The 23,080-nt window shown below is 45.7% G+C and overlaps 1 protein-coding gene across 2 annotated transcripts in view; it reads right to left on the bottom strand.

The window, feature by feature from the left end:
* The window catches only part of LOC126210106 (protein PALS1), a 786,719-nt gene that overhangs the window by 538,523 nt on the left and 225,116 nt on the right, over positions 1-23,080 (bottom strand). Inside the window, exon 1 of one of the 2 annotated variants that reach the window (XM_049939243.1) lies at positions 7,270-7,959. The exons of the other annotated variant lie outside the window; for it this stretch is intronic. The gene's annotated coding sequence lies outside the window, so the exon portion shown is untranslated. Of the gene's footprint in view, positions 1-7,269; positions 7,960-23,080 lie in introns of those variants that run through there. 2 annotated transcript variants of the gene reach the window in all.

Raw genomic sequence — 23,080 nt, 5'->3', positions numbered from 1 at the left:
ATGGGGACGTTTGCAAGACAACAACCACCTGCACGAACAGTTCGATGACGTTTGCAGTAGCACGGACTATCAGCTCGGAGACCGTGGCTGCAGTTACCCTTGACGTTGCATCACAGATAGGAGCGCCTGCGAAGGTGTACTCTACGACGAACCTGGGTGCACGAATGACAAAACGTCATTTTTTCGGATGAATCCAGGTTCTGTTTACAGCATCGTCATGGTCGCATGCGTGTTTGGCGACATCGCGGTGAACGCACATTGGAAGCGTGTATTCGTCATCGCCGTACTAGTATATCACCCGGCGTTATGGTATGGGGTGCCATTGGTTACACGTCTCGGTCACCTCTTGTTCGCATTGAGGGCACTTTCAACAGTGGACGTTACATTTGTGCTGTGTTATACGACCCATGGGTCTACCCTTCATTCGATCCCTGCGAAACCGTACATTTCAGCAGGATAATGCACGACCGCATGTTACAGGTCCTGTACGGGCCTTTCTGGATACAGAAAATGTTCGACTGCTGCCCTGGCCAGCACATTCTCCAGATGTCTCACCAATTGAAAACGTCTGGTCAATGGTGGCCAAGAAACTGGCTCGTCACAGTACGCCATTCACTACTCTTGATGAACTGTGGTATCGCGTCGAAGCTGCCTGTACACGCCATCCAAGCTCTGTTTGACGCAATGCCCAGGCGTATCAAGGCCGTTATTACGGCCAGAGGTGGTTTTTCTGGGTACTGATTTCTCAGGATGTATGCATCCAAACTGCGTGAAAATGTAATCACAAGTCAGTTGTAGTATACTATATTTGTCCAATGAATGCCCGTTTACCATCTGCATTTCTTCTTGGTGAAGCAATTTTGATGGCCAGCAGAGTGTACAGTGATGCCGGACACCGGCGCTTACACCTCACACCAGTACCTTTCGCAGTCTTTGTCACTTCAGCTCGTCCTTTATCTGCCCGTGTCAGCGTAAAACAATTTGACACGGCGAGTGTGTTTGCATTCACAGATGTACACCTGCGCACGCTTGCCAGTTAGCCAGGCAGGCAAGCTGCCGCACGTTCTCAGTAGAAAGCGCAGGCCGCTTTGCTCCCACCCAAGCCGTGCCGTGCCGCGCCCGACCCGACCAGGCTAAAGGAATCTCACTCGCCTGCCTGTCTGCCCGACGTGTGACGCTTCTTACACCACTGGCCATTAAAATTGCTACACCAAGAAGAAATGCAGACGATAAACGGGTATTAATTGGACAAATATATTATACTAGAACTGACATGTGATTACATTTTTACGCGATTTGGGTGCATAGATCTTGAGAAATCAGCACCCACAACAACCACCTCTGGCCGTAATAACGGCCTTCATACGCCTGGGCATTGAGTCAAACAGAGCTCGGATGGCGTGTACAGGTACAGTTGCCCATGCTGCTTCAACACGATACCACAGTTCATCAAGAGTAGTGACTGGCGTATTGTGACGAGCCAGTTGCTCGGGCACCATTGACCAAACGTTTCCTATTGGTGAGAGATCTGGAGACTGTGCTGGCCAGGGCAGCAGTCGAACATTTTGTGTATCCAGAAAGGACCGTACGGGACCTGCAACATGCGGTCGTGCATTATCCTGCTGAAATGTAGGGTTTTGCTGGGATCGAATGAAGGGTAGAGCCACAGGTCGTAACACATCTCAAATCTAACGTCCATTGTTCAAAGTGGCGTCTATGCGAACAATAGGTGACCGAGACGTGTAACCAATGGCACCCCATACCATCACGCCGGGTCATACGCCAGTATGGCGATGACGAATACACGCTTCCAATGTGCGTTCACCGCCAAACGCGGATGCGACCATCGTGATGCTGTAAACAGAACCTGGATTCATCCGAAAAAAAGACGTTTCGCCATTCGTGCAGCCAGGTTCGTCGTCGAGTACACCATCGCAGGCGCTCCTGTTTGCGATTGAGCGTCAATGGTAACCGCAGCCATGGTCTCCGAGCTGATAGCCCATGCTGCTGCAAACGTCGTCGAACTGTTCGTGCATATGGTTGTTGTCTTGCAAACGTCCCCATCTGTTGACTCAGGGATCGAGACGTGGCTGCACGATCCGTTACAGCCATGCGGATAAGATGCCTGTCATCTCGACTGCTAGTGATACGAGGCCGTTGTGATCCAGCATCGCGTTCCGTATTACCCTCCTGAACCCACCGATTCCATATTCTGCTAACAGTCGTTGGATCTCGACCAACGCGAGCAGCAATGTCGCGATACGATAAACCGCAATCGCCATAGGCTACAATCCGACCTTCATCAATGTCGGAAACGAGATGGTACGCATTTCTCCTCGTTACACGAGGCATCACAACATCGTTTCACCAGGCAACGCCGGTGAACTGCTGTTTGTGTACGAGAAATCGGTTGGAAACTTTCCTCATGTCAGCACGTTGTAGGTGTCGCCACCGGCGCCAACCTTGTGTGAATGCTCTGAAAAGCTAATCATTTGCATATCAGAGCATCTTCTTCCTGTCGGTTAAATTTCGCGTCTGGAACACGTCGTCTTGGTGGTGTAACAATTTTAATGGCCAGTAGTGTATATGCACTGTATATGACATTAAATACTGATTTTATTTACTAATATAATGTGTAACCATGTAGGAGCCTTTAAATATCTTGGAAGTACGGTCACAGAGTGCATGAAATGTCATCAGGGAGTGAAAACCCGCATCGCTACAGTGAAGGAGACATTCAGTAGAAGTATATTTTGATGTGGCAGACTAGATAATATCCGAGGAAAAGACTCGGAAAGTGCAGAAACATGTTCACTGTCACGAGGGTATATAAAAAGTGCAGATGCATTTGAGGTGTGGATGTGGAAGAGAAAGGATAAGCTACATGGAAAAAGTGGGTAGCATAAGAGTGTTCGGGAGGGTTGGTGACAGAATAAATCTGCTGCGGGATATAAGAGAAACGAAGAACTGAATGGGACATTCGGTGAGACAGGAGTGTTTGTTAACAGAGGTTGTGGAAGGTCGATTTGTGGGAGGAGACTGAGCGGAAGGAAGAGGTACAACACTATAGATGACATCAAGGGAAGCGGAAATTACGAGGGTAGCAGAAGGCAGGAAATCGTGGAGAGTTACCATGAGAAAATCTGGCTTTCGGCGCAGCAGTAATTACGGCGATAATGATGGTGCAGCAAGGATGGCTGAGTAGAGGGTCACAAAATTTCAAATAAAGGAAGGGGGAAAAATCCTGTAATGTTCAGTCCTCTCCGTAACAGCGATCGGCTTGAAAATGGCATTACCACCAAAACTGGTCGACAGGACACATTTCTCCGTAAAGCAAATTATTGTCGTTCTAAAAATGAATTTTTCTCCATAAAATATAAGTATCTGCTAAAAGTAACTTAGTCCGTCCATTGCCATTTTCGTAATTTTTTGTACGACGTATGTTATTCAAAAATACCTATTATCTTCAAGAAGAATATAATAATTCCAATCCCAAAGAAACCAGGTGTTGACAGATGTGAAAATTACCTAACTATCAGTTTAATAAGTCACGGCTGCAAAATACTAACGCGAATTCATTACAGACGAATAGAAAAACTGGTAGAAGCAGACATCGGGGAAGATCAGTTTGGATTCCGTAGAAATATGGCAACACGTAAGGCAATACTGACCCCACGACTTATCTTAGAAGCTAGATTAAGAAAATGCAAACCTACGTTTCTAGCATTTGTAGACTTAGAAAAAGCTTTTGACAATGTTGACTGGAATACTCTCTTTCAAATTCTGAAGGTGGTAGAGGTAAAATACAGGGAGCGAAACGCTATTTACAGTTTGTACAGAAAGCAGATGTCCGTTATAAGAGTAGAGGGACATGAAAGGGAAGCAGTGGTTGGGAAGGGAGTGAGACAGGGTTGTAGCCTCTCCCCGATGTTATTCAATCTGTATATTGAGCAAGCAGTAAAGGAAGCAAAAGACAAATTCGGAGTAGGTATTAAAATCCATGGAGAAGAAGTAAAAACTTTGAGGTTCGCCGATGGCATTGTAATTCTATCAGAGACAGCAAAGGACTTGGAAGAGCAGTTGAACGGAATGGACAGCGTCTTGAAAGGAGGATATAAGATGAACATCAACAAAAGCAAAACGAGGATAATGGAATGTAGTCAAATTAAATTGGGTGATGCTGAGGGGATTAGATTAGGAAATGAGACACTTAAAGTAGTAAAGGAGTTTTGCTATTTAGGGAGTAAAATAACCGATGATGGTCGAAGTAGAGAGGATATAAAATGTAGACTGGCAACGGCAAGGAAATCGTTTCTGAAGAAGAGGAATTTGTTAACATCGAGTATAGATTTAAGTGTCAGGAAGTCGTTTCTGAAAGTATTTGTATGGAGTGTAGCCATGTATGGAAGTGAAACAAGGACGATAAATAATTTGGACAAGAACAGAATGGAAGCTTTCGAAATGTGGTGCTACAGAAGAATGCTGAAGATTAGATGGGTAGATCACATAACTAATGAAGCACGAAATGTGACTAAGTACTGTTCATAAACCATACGAACACGGTAAACCGGAGCAATTAATTTCGCGCAAACAGTTTCGTTATCCCCACGTTATAGAGCTATATTTTGGCAAGTTTTTTTTTAAAAAAAGCAATGAGCATTTGTAAGCGTACGATACCTGACGCGAGCAACGGGTTTGGGAGGGCTTTTCAATACACGAAGTTTACGATCTGAGCGTCCGTTCTTTGCGTGAGTCACGTCGCGAGAGGAGGCAAAAAGTGTTTTGTGTTGAATTTTTTAGACGAAATGTCGGCAGCAGCAAAGCAGTGGAAATTGAATGGGGAGGGGCAGAAAACCAACTGGGGATTTCACAGCGAAAAATGGCAATAAAGAGTTGTTATGAAAGCTGCGTTCTAGCTCACAAGCATCTCAAGTGTTACAGCTTAACGACCGCGTGTGAATGATAACAATCATTAATTGTCATCTGTGATTTCTCATGCGCGATTCATTAATTTGCATGGGGAATTTCCCGTGAGTGGCACCAACAGCAGGAGGTGAAGCAGGAGTGGGGTGACGACATTAGTGTCTGGCGTCCCGTCGACGACTGTGTCATCAGCGAGGGAGCACAAGCTCGGACTGCGGAAGGACGGAGGACAGCGGCCGTGCACTTTCGAGGGAACCATCCCGGCATTTGCCTTAAGTGATTTACGGGAATGATAAATGAGGATGGCCGGACGCGGGTTTGAAACGTCGTCCTCCCGAACGACAGTGCTATGTCGTTCGGCAATCCAACCAGGGTGTAAATACTATACTGCAAACATAGTGACAACTGCGAGGTCAAACTGAAACTTGGTAGAGGTGAATCTGGTGTCTCATAAACAGTGGTTGTGGTATTTCAAGTGTCGCTCATGAGAATTATTGAATATAAACCATGAGCATCCATTTATGTATAAAATTTCGACTAAAAAGAATCCAGCTGTGTTACAATGGAAACAGCGTGTCATGGACCGTATCGCTGTTATTGCCTTGATTACCTGTATGTGGCTTCATTAACCCAACTACATAAGTTGCTTTTAGTTATGCAGGGTGTATCACGAAGAATCATACGATTTGGAACGTCTACATTTCTGAAACTAATAAACCTATACAATGAATTTTGTTTTTTGATGAAGGCTTTTTGAAAAGGCTTTTTGTCAAACGTTTTCATAAGTGTTCAATACCCCCCTTTGAGATTCACGGGATATGCCGATGTGGTATTCAGATTGTTCCCACACTGCAGCGAGCATGTCCTGAGATACAGCTTCCACAGCAGCTGTTATGCGATGCCTCAGTCCATTCTTTGTTGTTGGTAATGGAGGGACGTAAACAGTCTCTTATGAACCCCCCTCCCTCCCCCCCCACAAGAAATAATCACATACAGTCAGGTCAGGTGACCTTGGAGGCCAATAACGAAAGGCTGAATCATTACGTCCAGTACGACCGAACCATCGTTCAGTAAACCTTTGATTTAAAACTTCCCGCCCTTCCACATGCCAGTGTGGCGGTGCACCATCGTGTTGGTTTGCTCTTTCCAACAGTATGTTGTTCACGTACATATCCCAAATAACATAGTTATGAGTTTTTAAAATCGGATGATTCTTCTTGATACACTGTATTTGCCACCGTGAATAACTATGACTATACAAAATTGTTAAGGCTTTCGTGGCCACTTGTTGACAAACTGCCTGTTGGCTTCTGTCTCGGGTTCTTCGTCTGGCGTTCATATAATGATTTTACTGACGTTTCGCCAGCACGAGTGGCTGGCATTGTCAAATCTTCACCCTCCATTGCCGGTGGTGAACTGGAGCCGAGCTCGCGGCCGCAGACTATATGTACCTGGCGCGCCAACGTCCACATGGTACATATAGTCTGCGGCCGCGAGCTCGGGTCCAGTTCACCACCGGCAATGGAGGGTGAAGATTTGACAATGCCAGCCACTCGTGCTGGCGAAACGTCAGTAAAATCATTAGATGAACATCGGCCGAAGAACCCACCCGAGATAGAAGCCATAGGCAGTTTGTCAACCATGACTATCTTGGAACTCTTCCATTTGGTCTGTGTTTGTCTAGAAAAACAACAATTTGGCAATTGTGAGTCAGTCTTGATGCAAAACACTTTGTTATTTGTTTACTTATTTATTGCCCAAAGTAGTTGCGGCGACGAATACAGTTGCAGATGACATGGTGTACGCTGAGAAAAAACGTCAGCGGAGAAAGCACGTAAGAAAGACGACGTATGGGCAAAGGTAGTATGAAAGTATCCAAAGACAACTATATTTCAAAAAACCAACAGTAAAAATATAATTTGTTTCTATAACTACGCTATTTTTTGCATGTTTTAAAGACCCACGAATGATGGCGGTATTTGTCGCCGGAACTAGTTTGGGGAAGAAATAAGTAAATAAATAAAAAAGTCTTTTGCATCAAGGCGGACCCACAGTTTCAATATTGTTGTGAATAACCATCGAAGTATAGCAAGAGGAGACGAGTTGACGGTTACACACTGACGATGTTGCAACTGTGGTGAAATGTATTTCGATTCACGCTAGCAAAGATCGTGAAAGAAACCGGGTGCTATTAATTGCAAGGGGGGGGAAAAATTGACATGTTACTATATATATATATATATATATATATATATATATATATATATATATATATATATATATATACGTGCAAATAACTGTCAGTAGACTCTGAATTTACTCGTAACAACATAACTGTGTACTAACCGTCATAACGAAACACTTCCTTGCATTCCTGACAGAAAACTGTGCTGAAGATGCCAACTGCGAACTGCAGAAATGTGCCGCTGTGCGACCTCACACGTGCTAGCTGATCCACGTGGCGTCGCCGAAGGAGGAGGCACTACGTCACCGCCGCCACCTTAACAGGATCAGACGGCGCGAACCGGCAATCCGCGAAGCCAAAAAAAAACACTCACAGCCACATACACACACACACATACACACTTGTTCACAGTTTCTAGCGCCGCCGTTTCCGCGTCGCGGCCAGGAGTAGGGTTCAGCGACTTTTTATCTGCGAATTTGGTTGTGGAAATCCTCGAATGGGTGTTCACGCGTTGTCGAAGAATTTTTGACAATATCGAGATTCTGAGATTGGTCTCAGCGACTGTTTGACTCGAGAAGATTTCTTGACATAGCAGGCTGTCGAAGACGAAATTTTTATCGCTTTTCTTTACGTGGAGAATCGTTACTGGTCCAGCCTTCTATTGTGCCAGGTAAAACACCGGCCGGATCGTTGTAATACGGAGATGCGACTAGTAACAGCTGCGAGAGATGCAGTCGGTTCCGGTATAAAGAAGCTCAGAGGCTGCCACGGCACGCGCAGGCTGCTGGTCGGAGTTCGGCACTTCGCTCGACACTTTGGCGCGCGCGACACTTCAATAGCGGGACGCCACCGATGCTGCGGTGATGGCACCGGGCGACGGACTGAGGTTGGTCGCGGGCTGGCGGCGCAAGGAACGACGGCCGGCGGGGTGGGGGGTAGCGGCGCGGGAGGGGAGGAGGGCAACGCACTGCGCGGCACGGCCAGGGGCGCCGGGAGGAGGAAGGGGTGCGTGGTGGGGGCACGGCCGGCGCCCGCCCCCACTCCACCTGCTGCGCCACCTGACGGGCTAGTGGAGGGGGGAGGGGGTGGACAGGTGGCCGTTACGATTCTCCCGCGCACGGTACGAACTGGAAGCTCAGCCGAGCTCCGCTGAATGGGGGCGACCGTGCGGACACGAGCCAGAAAGCAGTGGAAGGCGCTACACTGTCTCTGTTGACGAGGTCGACCACACAGACTGTGTTTTGAAATTTTTATATAAATACGTAAAGCTGCAACGAGTGACATTTTCTTAAAATAGTTACTTTTTTCATAAACAGGTTTCCGAAACTTTTTCCAATCTCATCTCGAGATGGTGCACAGGAGGTTACACTATTATTTCGAAGCGTAAAGCCCGTTTTACACTAGCGACTTCTCTGGTCAAAATTGACTACTCGTGCGAGATCCGTGCCTGCGTGTAAATTAACAATCAAACAATGACGTCAATGATCTACAGACTGTGCCGAGTATAAAGGCGAGACCAGACGACGTTGGGATCACATATTTACTTCGAACTTTGTACACCTTTAGTTGTTGTTGTTGTTGTTGTTGTTGTTGTTGTGGTCTTCAGTCCAGAGACTGGTTTGATGCAGCTCTCCATGTTACTCTATCCTGTGCTAGGTTCTTCATCTACCAGTACCTACTGCAACCTACATCCTTCTGAATCTCCTTAGTGTATTCATCTCTTGGTCTCCCTCTACGATTTTTACCCTCCACGCTGCCATCCCTTGATGCCTCAGAATATGCCCTAACTACCGATCCCTTCTTCTACTCAAGTTGTGCTACAAACTCCTCTTCTCCCCAATTCTATCCAAAACCTCCTCATTAGTTATGTGATCTACCCATCTAATCTTCAGCATTCTTCTGTAGCACACATTTCGAAAGTTTCTATTCTCTTCTTGTCCAAACTATTTATCGTCCATGTTTCACTTCCATACATGGCTACACTAGAAAAAAATACTTTCAGAAACGACTTCCTGAACCTTAAATCTATACTCGATGTTAACAAATTTCTCTTCTTCAGAAACGCTTTCTCTTCCATTACCAGTCTACATTTTATATCCTCGCTACTTCGACCATCATCAGTTATTTTGCTCCCCAAAAAGCAAAACTCCTTTACTACTTTAAGCCTCTCATTTCCTAATCTAATTCCCTCAGCATCACCTGATTTAATTCCACTGCATTCCATTATCCTCGTTTTGCTTTCGTCGATGTTCATCTTATATCCTCCTTTCAAGACACTGTCCATTCCGTTCAGCTGCTCTTCCAGGTTCTTTACTGTCTCTGACAGAATTACATTATCATCGGCGAACCTCAAAGTTTTTATTTCTTCTCCATGGATTTTACTTCCTACTACGAATTTTTCTTTTGTTTCCTTTACTGCTTGCTCAACACACAGATTGAATAACATCGGGAATAGGCTACAACCCTGTCTCACTCCCTTCCCAACCACTGCTTCCCTTTCATGCACCTCGACTCTTATAACTGCCATCTGGTTTCTGTACAAATTGTGAATAGCCTTTCGCTCCCTGTATTTTACCCCTGGCCGGCCGCGGTTTAAGTAGTTCTAAGTTCTAGGGGACTGATTACGACAGATGTTAAGTCCCATAGTGCTCAGAGCCATTTGAACCATTTTATTTTACCCCTGCTACCTTCAGAATTTGAAAGAGAGTATTTTGGTCAACATTGTCAAAATCTTTCTCTAAGTCTAGAAGTGCTAGAAACGTAGGTTTTCCTTTCCTTAATCTATTTTCTAAGATAAGTCGTAGGGTCAGTATTGCCTCACGTGTTCCAACATTTCTACGGAATCCAAACTGATCTTCCCCGAGGTCTTTAAAACAACATAATGCGCAAGTGGTAACTTGCACTACTCTTGACAGTTCTGTGAAAATTACGAGAGAAGTTTTACGCGTCTGTTGTTTGGCGTACGTACTTGCGCGTAGGCGGCGGCGATAGGAGTTCATGCTGGTCGAGTGGCTAGCGCTGTAGCTTCGTATGACGACCGTGAATAAGGCGACGGTTCGACTCCTAACTTCTGAATCTATATTTTTTCGTCACTGGTCATATTATTTAATTTGTATGATATTTGAGGGATAATATACACTCCTGGAAATGGAAAAAAGAACACATTGACACCGGTGTGTCAGACCCACCATACTTGCTCCGGACACTGCGAGAGGGCTGTACAAGCAATGATCACACGCACGGCACAGCGGACACACCAGGAACCGCGGTGTTGGCCGTCGAATGGCGCTAGCTGCGCAGCATTTGTGCACCGCCGCCGTCAGTGTCAGCCAGTTTGCCGTGGCATACGGAGCTCCATCGCAGTGTTTAACACTGGTAGCATGCCGCGACAGCGTGGACGTGAACCGTATGTGCAGTTGACGGACTTTGAGCGAGGGCGTATAGTGGGCATGCGGGAGGCCGGGTGGACGTACCGCCGAATTGCTCAACACGTGGGGCGTGAGGTCTCCACAGTACATCGATGTTGTCGCCAGTGGTCGGCCGAAGGTGCACGTGCTCGTCGACCTGGGACCGGACCGCAGCGACGCACGGATGCACGCCAAGACCGTAGGATCCTACGCAGTGCCGTAGGGGGCCGCACCGCCACTTCCCAGCAAATTAGGGACACTGTTGCTCCTGGGGTATCGGCGAGGACCATTCGCAACCGTCTCCATGAAGCTGGGCTACTGTCCCGCACACCGTTAGGCCGTCTTCCGCTCACGCCCCAACATCGTGCAGCCCGCCTCCAGTGGTGTCGCGACAGGCGTGAATGGAGGGACGAATGGAGACGTGTCGTCTTCAGCGATGAGAGTCGCTTCTGCCTTGGTGCCAATGATGGTCGTATGCGTGTTTGGCGCCGTGCAGGTGAGCGCCACAATCAGGACTGCATACGACCGAGGCACACAGGGCCAACACCCGGCATCATGGTGTGGGGAGCGATCTCCTACACTGGCCGTACACCACTGGTGATCGTCGAGGGGACACTGAATAGTGCACGGTACATCCAAACCGTCATCGAACCCATCGTTCTACCATTCCTAGACCGGCAAGGGAACTTGCTGTTCCAACAGGACAATGCACGTCCGCATGTATCCCGTGCCACCCAACGTGCTCTAGAAGGTGTAAGTCAACTACCCTGGCCAGCAAGATCTCCGGATCTGTCCCCCATTGAGCATGTTTGGGACTGGATGAAGCGTCGTCTCACGCGGTCTGCACGTCCAGCACGAACGCTGGTCCAACTGAGGCGCCAGGTGGAAATGGCATGGCAAGCCGTTCCACAGGACTACATCCAGCATCTCTACGATCGTCTCCATGGGAGAATAGCAGCCTGCATTGCTGCGAAAGGTGGATATACACTGTACTAGTGCCGATATTGTGCATGCTCTGTTGCCTGTGTCTATGTGCCTGTGGTTCTGTCAGTGTGGTCATGTGATGTATCTGACCCCAGGAATGTGTCAATAAAGTTTCCCCTTCCTGGGACAATGAATTCACGATGTTCTTATTTCAATTTCCAGGAGTGTAATTTAAATAAACACATAGACACACATCTATTTGCATGAAGCTTTAGTGAATATTATATTATTTGACTACTCATTATTTTTAATTAAATTATATTATCAAACCAAACTTATATCTAAAAGTAAACTAAGAAGCACACAGTTTTCCTAAAAGTGTATGCTTGTCGTGATTCGCGAAATCCCTTATACATTCAATCTGGTAAGTTTTTGAAATTATTGAGAATAAGACGTATTTCCATAGCAACCGCCGATGTATGTATGCAGACATTGTTTTCGTGGTCGGAATGTCAACCCGTGAGATATCTTTCGCAGTACACAATAATCTATGATCATCTGATGCCTGCTTCACCGGGCTAGGACGCCGTTTCTACGGCAACTATCGATGCACTTTAGTAACATCGTTCCGCTATTATTACAGAAATGTTGGTGTGGATCCGCCATAGTACAGCTCCTTTATGGCGACATCAGAAGAGAGCAAAATTAACCGTATTTCTATGGTATCACATAAGCGTAACATACGACGTATCTCCCCCTAGTACAATCTTTGACAACACCACTAACGTCCACAGCGGAACAGGACGTTATCTCCATGGTAACCCTCAATTATCCATGTAAACGCTGGGGCAACGACAACCTTTGGTGTAGATTTGTAGTTCTGAGTTTAGAAGGCAGCATACTCTAAGCCTATTTTACACCAATGAACCATTTTAATAGTATAATTTATATTCATTGGCGAATAATGATCAATAATTGACATTACCATGTATTCCAATTGTAAATGTTCCTTCATAGTTATGTATTAAGTTATCTAATCATGAACGTGTCTTCTGATTGCCTACTTATGATGTCATACTCAGAACGGAGGGTGTGATTAGCCCTATTAATACCCGGTCCCTCTATGCACAGTCAGCAGTTACACGAGCGTCGACGGAATTCACCTAGCAGTGTCCATCCACCGCTCTGGGTATAATTTATTACTATTTATCTTATTTTTATATATGTATATATTTATATATGCTTATTATAACGTCTATACTACTTTGGCAATATATCTTTACGGAGTCTGAAGATGACTCTTCCATAGAGTCGAAACCGGTCACTCACTCCAATGAAAAATATTTTAACAAGATTGAGGTCAAGACTGTTTTAAATTTTAATTTTAACATTTTGGTAAGGTACCTGAACTTCTTTGCACTTCAGCGCTTCGAGCTGCAGACACAGAGGCAGGCCCCATTCGGCAGTTAACCTGCGCAGCGATGAGACGTTCCTAATGTAGCGAGAACGAAAGCTCAATGCCCAAATTTTTTTGAATATCACAGAATTTACACCTGCAGTACAAAAATGAAGCCGGCCGTGGTGGTAGAGCGGTTCTAGGCGCTTCAGTGCGGAACCGCGCGACCGCTACGGTCGCAGGTTCGAATCCTGCCTCGGGCATGGATGTGTCTGATGTCCTTAGGTTAGTTAGGTTTAAGTAGTTCTGAGTTCTAGGGGACTTATGACCTCAGATAACAGATAAAGTTAGCAGACGCCGCCATTAGTCCCTTGTGTCTGCGAATGCGCAGTGTGCAGAATATTCACAAACGGAGACCACGACGTTGGGATCACTGATTGACGTAAAATTTCGTACACCTTCAGTAGATCATTCAGACAACATAATGTGTAAGTATTACGGTATACTAGTCTGACAACTCCCAGAAAATCTCAAGAAAAGTTTTACGGGTCTGTTATGTCACTCATCTATTTGTGCAAAAGGTGCCGGTTGTGAGATGTCGATGTGGTCAACGTTCTCGGTCCCGCGTTCGAAACCCACCACTGCTTAAATTTTACGCGGTTCGAACCCCACCGTCGCTTAAATTTTGCCAGAACGGTAGCTCAACGTGTTCGGTCAGAGGATTAGCTGCTCTCTGTACTAAATTAACCTGAGTGAATGGATCAATGGTGAACTTGCACGGATGTCATGCGACGTCCCCCGAACAAATGCAACGAACAAAATGAAATCGTCAAGTGGTTAGCGTTCGTGCCTTGCAAAGAGGCAACGGTTGGAATCCCGCTACATGGGGTCATCTTCATTTTTGTTCAAAAGTGGTTCAAAATGGCTCTGAGCACTATGGGACTTAATATCTGAGGTCATCAGTCCCCTAGAACTTGGAACTACTTAAACCTAACTAACCTAAGGATATCAGACACATCCATGCCCGAGGCAGGATTCGAACCTGCGACCGTAGCGGTCGCGCGGTTCCGCACTGAAGCGCCTAGAACCGCTCGACCACCACGGCCGGCTTCATTTTTGTACTGCAGGTGTAAATTCTGTGATATTCAAAAAAATTTGGGCATTGAGCTTTCGTTCTCGCTACATTAGGAACGTCTCATCGCTGCGCAGGTTGACTGCCGAATGGGGCCTGCCTCTGTGTCTGCAGCTCGAAGCGCTGAAGTGCGAAGAAGTTCAGGTACCTTACCGAAATGTTAAAATTAAAATTTAAAACAGTCTTGACCTCAATCTTGTTAAAATATTTTTCATTGGAGTGAGTGACCGGTTTCGACTCTTACTTGCTACTTACATATCCCATTGTCAACTCCAGGTTACTGTGTTCAAGTTCCGACATTTTATAGCGATCTCGAACAAGAGAGAAACGACATCCTTCCTTGCAGCACCAACGACAACAATTCGTCTACGTTGTGTCACAACTACTCTATTAATTACTTCTTTTTTTTCCTTTCAAATTTGTCTGTTGCCGGGACTTTTTTCCTGTGAAATAAAGGTTGTAAATAATTATACTAACGTTTTTCTTATGAAATGTTGAAATGTTATACTGTTTTTCTGTTGTAAGATTGAATGAGTATGAAATGTACGCTAGTTTTACGTACACATGCTGGCCTACTCAGAGTTAGACGTTGTCGTCAGACATTCAATTTGAATGTTGTGAAGTTGCAGTCGCATTATCACTGGACGTGCGTGTGAGCGCGTTGGCATTACAGTGTAGAACCGTGTTGAGGCGTGAATAGTCGAGTCGTGTCGAGTCTACAGACAACGCTGCAGAGGGTAGCTACACGGCATGTGTGTGTCGAGACGAGGTCGTAAGGCAGCGATGGCAGAGCACATAATGACTCGGCGGAAGTTTGGTGTGGCCGCATTAAGCGGGTACAGTACAATCACTGCAAGGGAATACCAGTTAACACGAAGAGTAATGTGGGTTCAAGGTTATTTACCGTGGAGCTGCAACGAGGAGAGACTGTGCCGCACACTGACAACGAACAGTGTTTTACATGCACCAGCGACGACACGAAGTAAAATCGAACCATTTATTGGTTTAGACTTGTAAACGACTAGCCAGCGTCGTAAGTAATTTTGAGACAAAATAATAGCACGATATTTCAAGGTGGCGATTATCAGTTGTACCTAAGACAATGTACCAATGTTCGATCCATGTTATCCCTTACAACTAACTCAAGAAAATCCTAATGACTGAGAAGCACTTGTAATGTCTTTCTACAAAAAAAAAAAAATTGAGTTAAATGAAATAACTAAACAGTGGATAACATTTTACTGTGCTGAAATAAGTAACAGTAATTGAAGTTTCAGTTGTTTGCAAGACAGTAATTAACCAAAGTGCATATGTCTAGCAAAGTGAACAGTAATTCCAAAAGCAGTGCTTAAAATTCGGTAAAAGACTTTTTAGGTATATTTTTGCAGTGATAAAAAACCAACTGCAGTGAGAATTGTCCGGCAAGTCTTGAGCATCAATGGTAGTAATTGTACAAAGTGATTTTCAGTAACTGTTAATGAATAACAAACCAGTAAAATCATTCTCGAATTTCTATGTACTTCTTGCAGTTGAAAACCAGTTTTGCAGATTACGCAACTGTGAACTACAATGAAGTGATTATTAAATCTAATCATCACGACGTGACTGCAGTTGCTGGTGGATAACTATAAATGCCTTTTGCGCAAAACTAACGACATTAAGCTTTACAGTGAGTGACGTCACGAGTTTTGCGTTTCACGTAACCATTCGCGGTTAATGAAATTTTGTTGTCCTCCATTCATTACTGAAATCTTTGCATGCTTCACGATTTAATTGAGAAGTATTTGACCACTGAGAAGATGTGCAAGATAATATTTCATAATTTCGTGCTATATCAACAAAAGCCGCAGGACGAACGACTTCCAGTTTCTTCTGACAGCGCTAGCACTTCTGGAACTCCAAGCAGCAGGCCTCCAAACACACACACACACACACGCGCGCGCACACACACGCACGCACTAATGTGAATTATGTCAAAAATAAACACGTACCATTTCGCTTCAGCCCCACAGGTTATCGTTGTGCTTACCTGTAAAGAAAAAGAAATAACGCAAATTAAATTTTTGATGGTTCTGTATATTATTGTTTCTATTAAATAAGACAGAAGTATATAAGATGTGGACACCCTTTCTGCTCAAGTGTTTTGACTCAGCTGTATCAGCATAAATTAGTGCACATTCCATTTTCAAATGTCGAGATAATCGAAAATGATTTATACAATTTAAGAAGCCGATAAGTGAACTCACTGGTATCAATAAGGAGCCCTCTTCAGTGCCAGATTAGATGATTTTTTTATTAATAAGTTGCAGCATACTCTTTTAAACGGACGGCGAAATAGGATTCAGACACACACTGAAGAGCCAAAGAAACTGGTAGACCTGCCTAACATCGTGTAGGGCCCCTGCGAGCACGCAGAAGTGCCGCAACACGACGTGGCATGGACTCAACTAATGTCTGGAGTAGTGCTGGAGGGAAATGAGGCCATGAATCTTGCAGGGCTTCCATAAATCCTAAGAGTACGAGGGGGTGGAGACCTACAGGGTGTCCAATAAGGAATTACCCGATTTTAAGTAGAATTATTTATTAGCAAGAAGGGCTTGGCACTAACAAATTGCATACTAAATTACTCAGAAAAGGCAGAAGTTTACAAAAATGCACCATAAATGTACAATATGTCCTCCATTGGTTGCACGGACGACATCTAGCCAATAGCCGAATTCATCCCAAACTGAGCGTAAGGTGTCTTCTGTCACTGAAGCTACAGCAGCTGATATACTGGTTTTTAGTTCATCAGTGTCACGAGGTAAGGGAGGAACGTAAACACATTTTTTAACATATCGCCAGAGGAAGAAATCACATGGCGTTAAGCCAGGGGACCTATGAGGCCAAGAGAGTAAAGCCTGGTCTCGTGGTCCTGTACGTTGGCACGGAGGAAACTGCGCACGTTGTTGTGCTTTTCTGAAACTCTAGACCGTGCCGATTACATCTAGCGCTGTTTCAGTTACCTAGTGGCATTTGTCTCAATATTATTACAGGTTAGAATTGGGTCGTTCTTTTTGGGACACCCTGTATTTTGAACAGCACGTTGCAAAGCATCCCACATATGCTCAATAATGTTCATGTCTGAGGAGTATAGTGACCGGAGGAAGTGTTCAAACTCTACAAATGTTTGCAGAATGAATGCAATCCACACATGTCTCGTACCAGGTCAAAATCAAATCATGTATGCCTCTTACCAAATCAAATCAGTTTGATTTTTGACTTGGTAAGAGGCATGTGTGTATTGTGGTATTAATTCTGCAAACATTTATAAATCATATGTAGTCACTTTGATGTTTTTTTTTTTTATTAAAATCAAACCCTGCCAGTGCAGTCTCATTAGGCCAGGATTGGAAACCTTCCAGGTTCGAAATTAGTCGCCTAACATAAATACTGCAGCTGTTCGCAGAATCATTAAAAAAACGCTATAAGGATTGTCAGTGCGCTTTCCTGTAACTTGGAGTTTCTCTGATTTTCCATTCATGGTCAGTTTACAAAATGTTTGTGGGTCAGAGTAATATTTCGCCTGCTCCTCTTGTTGGAATGTATACTCTCGGAGATTTAGCAATAAAGCTACTACTACTACTACTACTACTACGTGATCAGGCCCAGTGGACCGCACGCATCTACAAGTTTCCTCCTCCACTGTACTGTCCATCGCTGCTATCCGCCATCCGTCCACATCTATTGACACTTGGTTTAGATCTTCATGGAGTCCATCCCTCCAACGCTTCTTGGGTCTCCCTGGCGGTCTCTTTCCTGTAGGTGTGAAATCCAGGAGCTTCCGAGGCCATCTGTGATCCTCCATCCGGGCCACATGGCCGGCCCACTGCATTCGTTTGGCTTTGACCGTTCCTGCTATGTTGGGCAGCTGGTATAGTTCCTCAAGCTCTTGGTTCTATCTGATCCTCCATTCTCCTGCATCCAAAACCGGACCGAAGATCTTTCGAAGCACTTTTCTCTCAAAAATGAGGAGCTTATGGAAGTCCTGTATCCGGATACTCCATGTCTAACAGCCACAAAGAACAACAAGCTGGATCAGGGTTTTGTATAGTCGAATCTTGAACTGTCTGGAGAGATATCTGGACCGAAGCAGTTGCGCTAGGTCGTGGTAAGATCGGTTTCCTGCATTGGTCTCTGCTTCACATGACGAGTTCTCAGTGAAAAGTGCCCCTAGGTATTTGAATTCTTGCACTCTCTTGCAGGACTGGTCCCCAACCTGCAGTGATTGTAGATGACCAGCAGTCAAACAATGACCACGCGTCATACGAGGTACTCTGTCTTGGCTTCGTTCATGTTTAGCCCAACTTTGCTGGCAGCCTCCTTTAGTGCTTTGGTCATTTGCTCCAACTCCTCTTCCGACCTAGAGACTAAACAAATGTCGTTTCCATAGGCCAGCTATGCCAGTCTCTTTCCTGCTATGTCAATCCCTTCGTTCTCTTGGAAGGTCTCGCGTACGGCCTTCTCGAGGGCAAAGATGAACAGGATAGGGGACAACCCATCACCTTGCCTGAGGCCTGTTACGATTTCAAATTCCCAAGTTACACGATTTCCCATCTTCACCTTTGCACGTGTTTCGCTCAGACAGCAAACTTTGAAAAACGTCATGATTCGCCTCCTAGAGCTGCCGACCAAATTTCTTTATCGGACTGCCACTTTCGGCGCACAGACCATCATTGGGTTCATAAAAGCATGTACATCACTATAGAAGGCGATACAGAAGTAGTGGCGTCAGATAATAAAATCTCTGAATTCGTCACTGTCGTCACATATTAACGCAAATTACGTATTCCGTCATAAAATGCGCCAAACAATGCACTCATTCACGCTGTATCAACAGTCAGCATTAACTCTACGAACGGAGGCATGCTATGTTACCTGCTAGATCATTTACATAGGGTGTCACAAAAAAAGGGTTCAAATGGCTCTGAGCACTATGCGACTTAACTTCTGAGGTCATCAGTCGCCTAGAACTTAGAACTACTTAAACGTAACTAACCTAACGACATTACACACATCCATGCCCGAGGCAGGATTCGAACCTGCGACCGCAGCGGTCCCTCGGTTCCAGACTGCAGCGCCTAGAACCGCACGGCCACTCCGGCCGGCTAAGGGTGTCACAGGAGGAATGGTCAGTATTCAGGTATATGGCAGCAGCGATCATTCGAAGCAAAAAAGTCGAGTAAACATGGGCTCTAAAGTGCATAGCTTAAAAGTTATGAGCACTTGTTCAGTGTTCGAATATAATGACTTTTCCGGAGAGTAGGAATCTACTCTGTAGGAATCAGCATGGGTTTCGAAAAGGACGATCGTGTGAAACCCAGCTCGCGCTATTCGTCCACGAGACTCAGAGGGCCATAGACACGGGTTCCCAGGTAGATGCCGTGTTTCTTGACTTCCGCAAGGCGTTCAATACAGTTCCCCACAGTCGTTTAATGAACAAAGTAAGAGCATATGGACTATCAGACCAATTGTGTGATTGGATTTAAGAGTTCCTAGATAACAGAACGCAGCATGTCATTCTCAATGGAGAGAAGTCTTCCGAAGTAAGAGTGACTTCAGGTGTGCCGCAGGGGAGTGTCGTAGGACCGTTGCTATTCACAATATACATAAGTGACCTTGTGGATAACATCGGAAGTTCACTGGGGCTTTTTGCAGATGATGCTGTGGTATATCGAGAGGTTGTAACAATGGAAAATTGTACTGAAATGCAGGAGGATCTGCAACGAATTGACGCATGATGCAGGGAATGGCAATCGAATCTCAATGTAGACAAGTGTAATGTGCTGCGAATACACAGAAAGGAAGATCCTTTAGTTACAATATAGCAGGTCAGCAACTGGAAGCAGTTAATTCCATAAATTATCTGGGAGTACGCATTAGGAGTGATTTAAAATGGAATGATCGTATAAAGTTGATCGTCGGTAAAGCAGATGCCAGACTGAGATTCATTGGAAGCATCCTAAGGAAATGCAGTCCGAAAACAAAGGAAGTAGGTTACAGTACACTTGTTCGCCCACTGCTTGAATACTGCTCAGCAGTGTGGGATCCGTACCAGATAGGGTTGATAGAAGAGATAGAGAAGATCCAACGGAGAGCAGCGCGCTTCGTTACAGGATGATTTAGTAATCGCGAAAGCGTTACGGAGATGATAGATAAACTCCAGTGGAAGACTCTGCAGGAGAGACGCTCAATAGCTCGGTACAGGCTTTTGTTGAAGTTTCGAGAACATAACCTTCACCGAGGAGTCAAGCAGTATATTGCTCCCTCCTACGTATATCTCGCGAAGAGACCATGAGGATAAAATCAGAGAGATTAGAGTCCACACAGAGCCATACCAACAATCCTTCTTTCCACGAACAATACGAGACTGGAATAGAAGGGAGAACCGATAGAGGTACTCAGGGTACCCTCCGCCACACACCTTCAGGTGGCTTGCGGACTATGGATGTAGATGTAGATGTAGAAGATGTGTATTTCGCAGAAGCGAAGATGAGCACGTGCTGACAGCACCTTAGAGCGGAGTCTGGGTGTAAAAACTCGCACGAAGTCAGCGGAAGGAAGCGCTCGTGAGTTCCAGCGTGTTACCAGCAGCCCAGCTACTACAGTGGACGTGCATAAGGAGTTAAGAAGAATGGGGTGCGGTGGTCGGGTAGCTTCTCGTGAGACACGCATCACTGTAGCCAATGGTAAACGCTGCTTCAGGCGTCTGGACAGAGGATCACTGGAATCGAGTGACGAATCACTTTGGGAATCCGGTATCACGGTTTGGGATTTAGTTACTGCCTGGAGAACGCTCCTACCATCATATGTAGTTGCAATACTGAAGAACGCACGTGGTGTTGCGGTACGCGCGTGTTTTTCGTCATTAGCGTGCGGTCCCCTTATTGCGCTTAAGAAACCGCTAAATGCGGAAGGATATGGTCACATTTCAGAGCACCGTGGGGAGGATGACTGTATCAGCCTGACAAAGCACTCTGTCATAAAGGAGCAGCTGTGAGGCAGTGTTTCGTGGACAGTTAACATTCCTGAAATGTACTGGGCTGCCCACAGCCCCCCTCTGAACCCAACAGAACACCTCTGGGATGAACTAGAAAGTCGATTTCGCTCCAGACCGCCCCTGGTTTCGGCCCTCTATGAAGAATGTTCTGCCATTCCTCCATAGACATTCGGCACATCTCGACGTGTCTCCAGCAGACTGCATATCGACATCAAGAAGAGGAGCTTTTCTGATACTAATGTCCGCTGTAAGGTATCCACGTACTTTTGATGCGGCAGTGTATTACTTCCCTGATATGTACCAGATGGTTATACGAGAGTAGGAACTTAAATAATGGCAACTATTTATTCACAACGTATACAAAAGAGTTACATGTTTGCACCTGTTACTATTATTCAAAATAGTCACCAGCGTTATGTAGAACACGTTGCCAGCGATGTGGAAGGCGTAGTATACCGTTATCATAGCCAGTTCTGTTGATGGTGAGAATGGAGCGGTCTACTGCCTGTCGAATCTCTGGAACAGTTGTGAAGCGAATGCCACGAACTGGTTCCTTCATCTTCGGAATCAAATCAAAGTCACAAGGACTTAAGTCCGTGGAGTATGATGGATGGTACAGTACTTCCCAGTCCCATCGACCGAACAAAACCACCACAGCTTGCTTTGTATGCGCCCGCGCATTGTCGTGCAAAATGATGGGTGGGTTGCGCGGAAAGTGTCGCCGCTTCTTTCGCAAAGCTGGTCGCAGGTGGTGCTCCAGAAGACCTTGATGACACTGTCGTGCTGTACGACCTCTGGCACATACAATCTCGATTCAACTCCGTTGTTCCTGTTTCGAAAACGTAGTGACACCGCTACATTAGACCGCTCGCTCACAAGTGGCTGTGTTTCCCTCGATTGTGCGCACGCCGGTGACGTGGGACGGGCGAGTCTACTTGCTCGGAGGTAAGGGACGTATCTCAACAACGTGTGCTATCAGCGCCAATAGTAGATTCCATTGCATAGTGTCTCCAAAGCAGTGTTGCCACTATTTAAGTCCCAACCATCATACTTAAACACTCCGTACTTAACAGATCATAAAACGTAAACTAATTATCCTATGATTACCAAACTTGGTACCATTAATGTCCACAGTTTTGGGTGGATGATTTCGATGCGTCACAGCGCCACCGTCCAGTTCCAAATGTGGCCACCAGGTGTCACGATCCGTCATCGTGATCGTAGTCTCACACACCCGATCGGTCGCAGTGCACTTGTTGACGTGTCAACATGACTTGGACAAAAGGAGCAGGGTATTATTGGCGAAGCTCTGTTATCAAAACAACATTATTGCTGCAGCTGCACTACGAGAATATCGCCTGCTGAAAGTATTACGGAAGGGTCCTCTTTCTCCACCTGCTGTGCGGAGCATGACGAAGAAATTCCAGTCAACTGGAGAACTGGGCGTCGCTCCGGGAAGAGGCCGACGAGCGGTTGCACCGCAGGTGGTGGATGAAATCGTTGTTGCTATGGCAGACAACGCGGCGATCAATTTCCGATCGTCACGTAATGCGCGTGCCGTGTCACGACAGTTGAACGTCCTTTGCTTCACTGTACGGAAGGTATTTCGAACCATTCTCAAATGGTATCCGTACAAGATCCATATCGTACAGCAGCTTGCACCACAGAACGCGGTACGACATGTTGACTTCGCTCTCGACTTTCCTTCAAGGACTGAAGTTGAGGGCTAGGCCTGGACCATCCTATGGACAGATGTAGCTCACTTTTGTCCCACGGGTGAGGTGAAATGAAATGTCGTGTGGCTAGGACCTCCCGTCGGGTACACCAGTCGCCTGGTGCAAGACTTTTGAGCCGGCCGAAGTGGCCGAGCGGTTCTACGCGCTACAGTCTGGAACCGCGCGACCGCTACGTTCGCACGTTCGAATCCTGCCTCGGGCATGGATGTGTGTGATGTCCTTAGGTTAGTTAGGTTTAAGTAGTTCTAAGTTCTAGGGGACTAATGACCTCAGAAGTTAAGTCCCATAGAGCTCAGAGCCATTTGAACCAAGACTTTTGAGTTGACGCCACCTTGGCG

This window comes from Schistocerca nitens, chromosome 10 (genome assembly GCF_023898315.1).
Source record: "Schistocerca nitens isolate TAMUIC-IGC-003100 chromosome 10, iqSchNite1.1, whole genome shotgun sequence".
NCBI lineage: Eukaryota > Metazoa > Arthropoda > Insecta > Orthoptera > Acrididae > Schistocerca > Schistocerca nitens.
The sequence above is the reverse complement of the archived record's forward strand: the minus strand, read 5'-3'. Positions and strand labels throughout refer to the sequence as shown.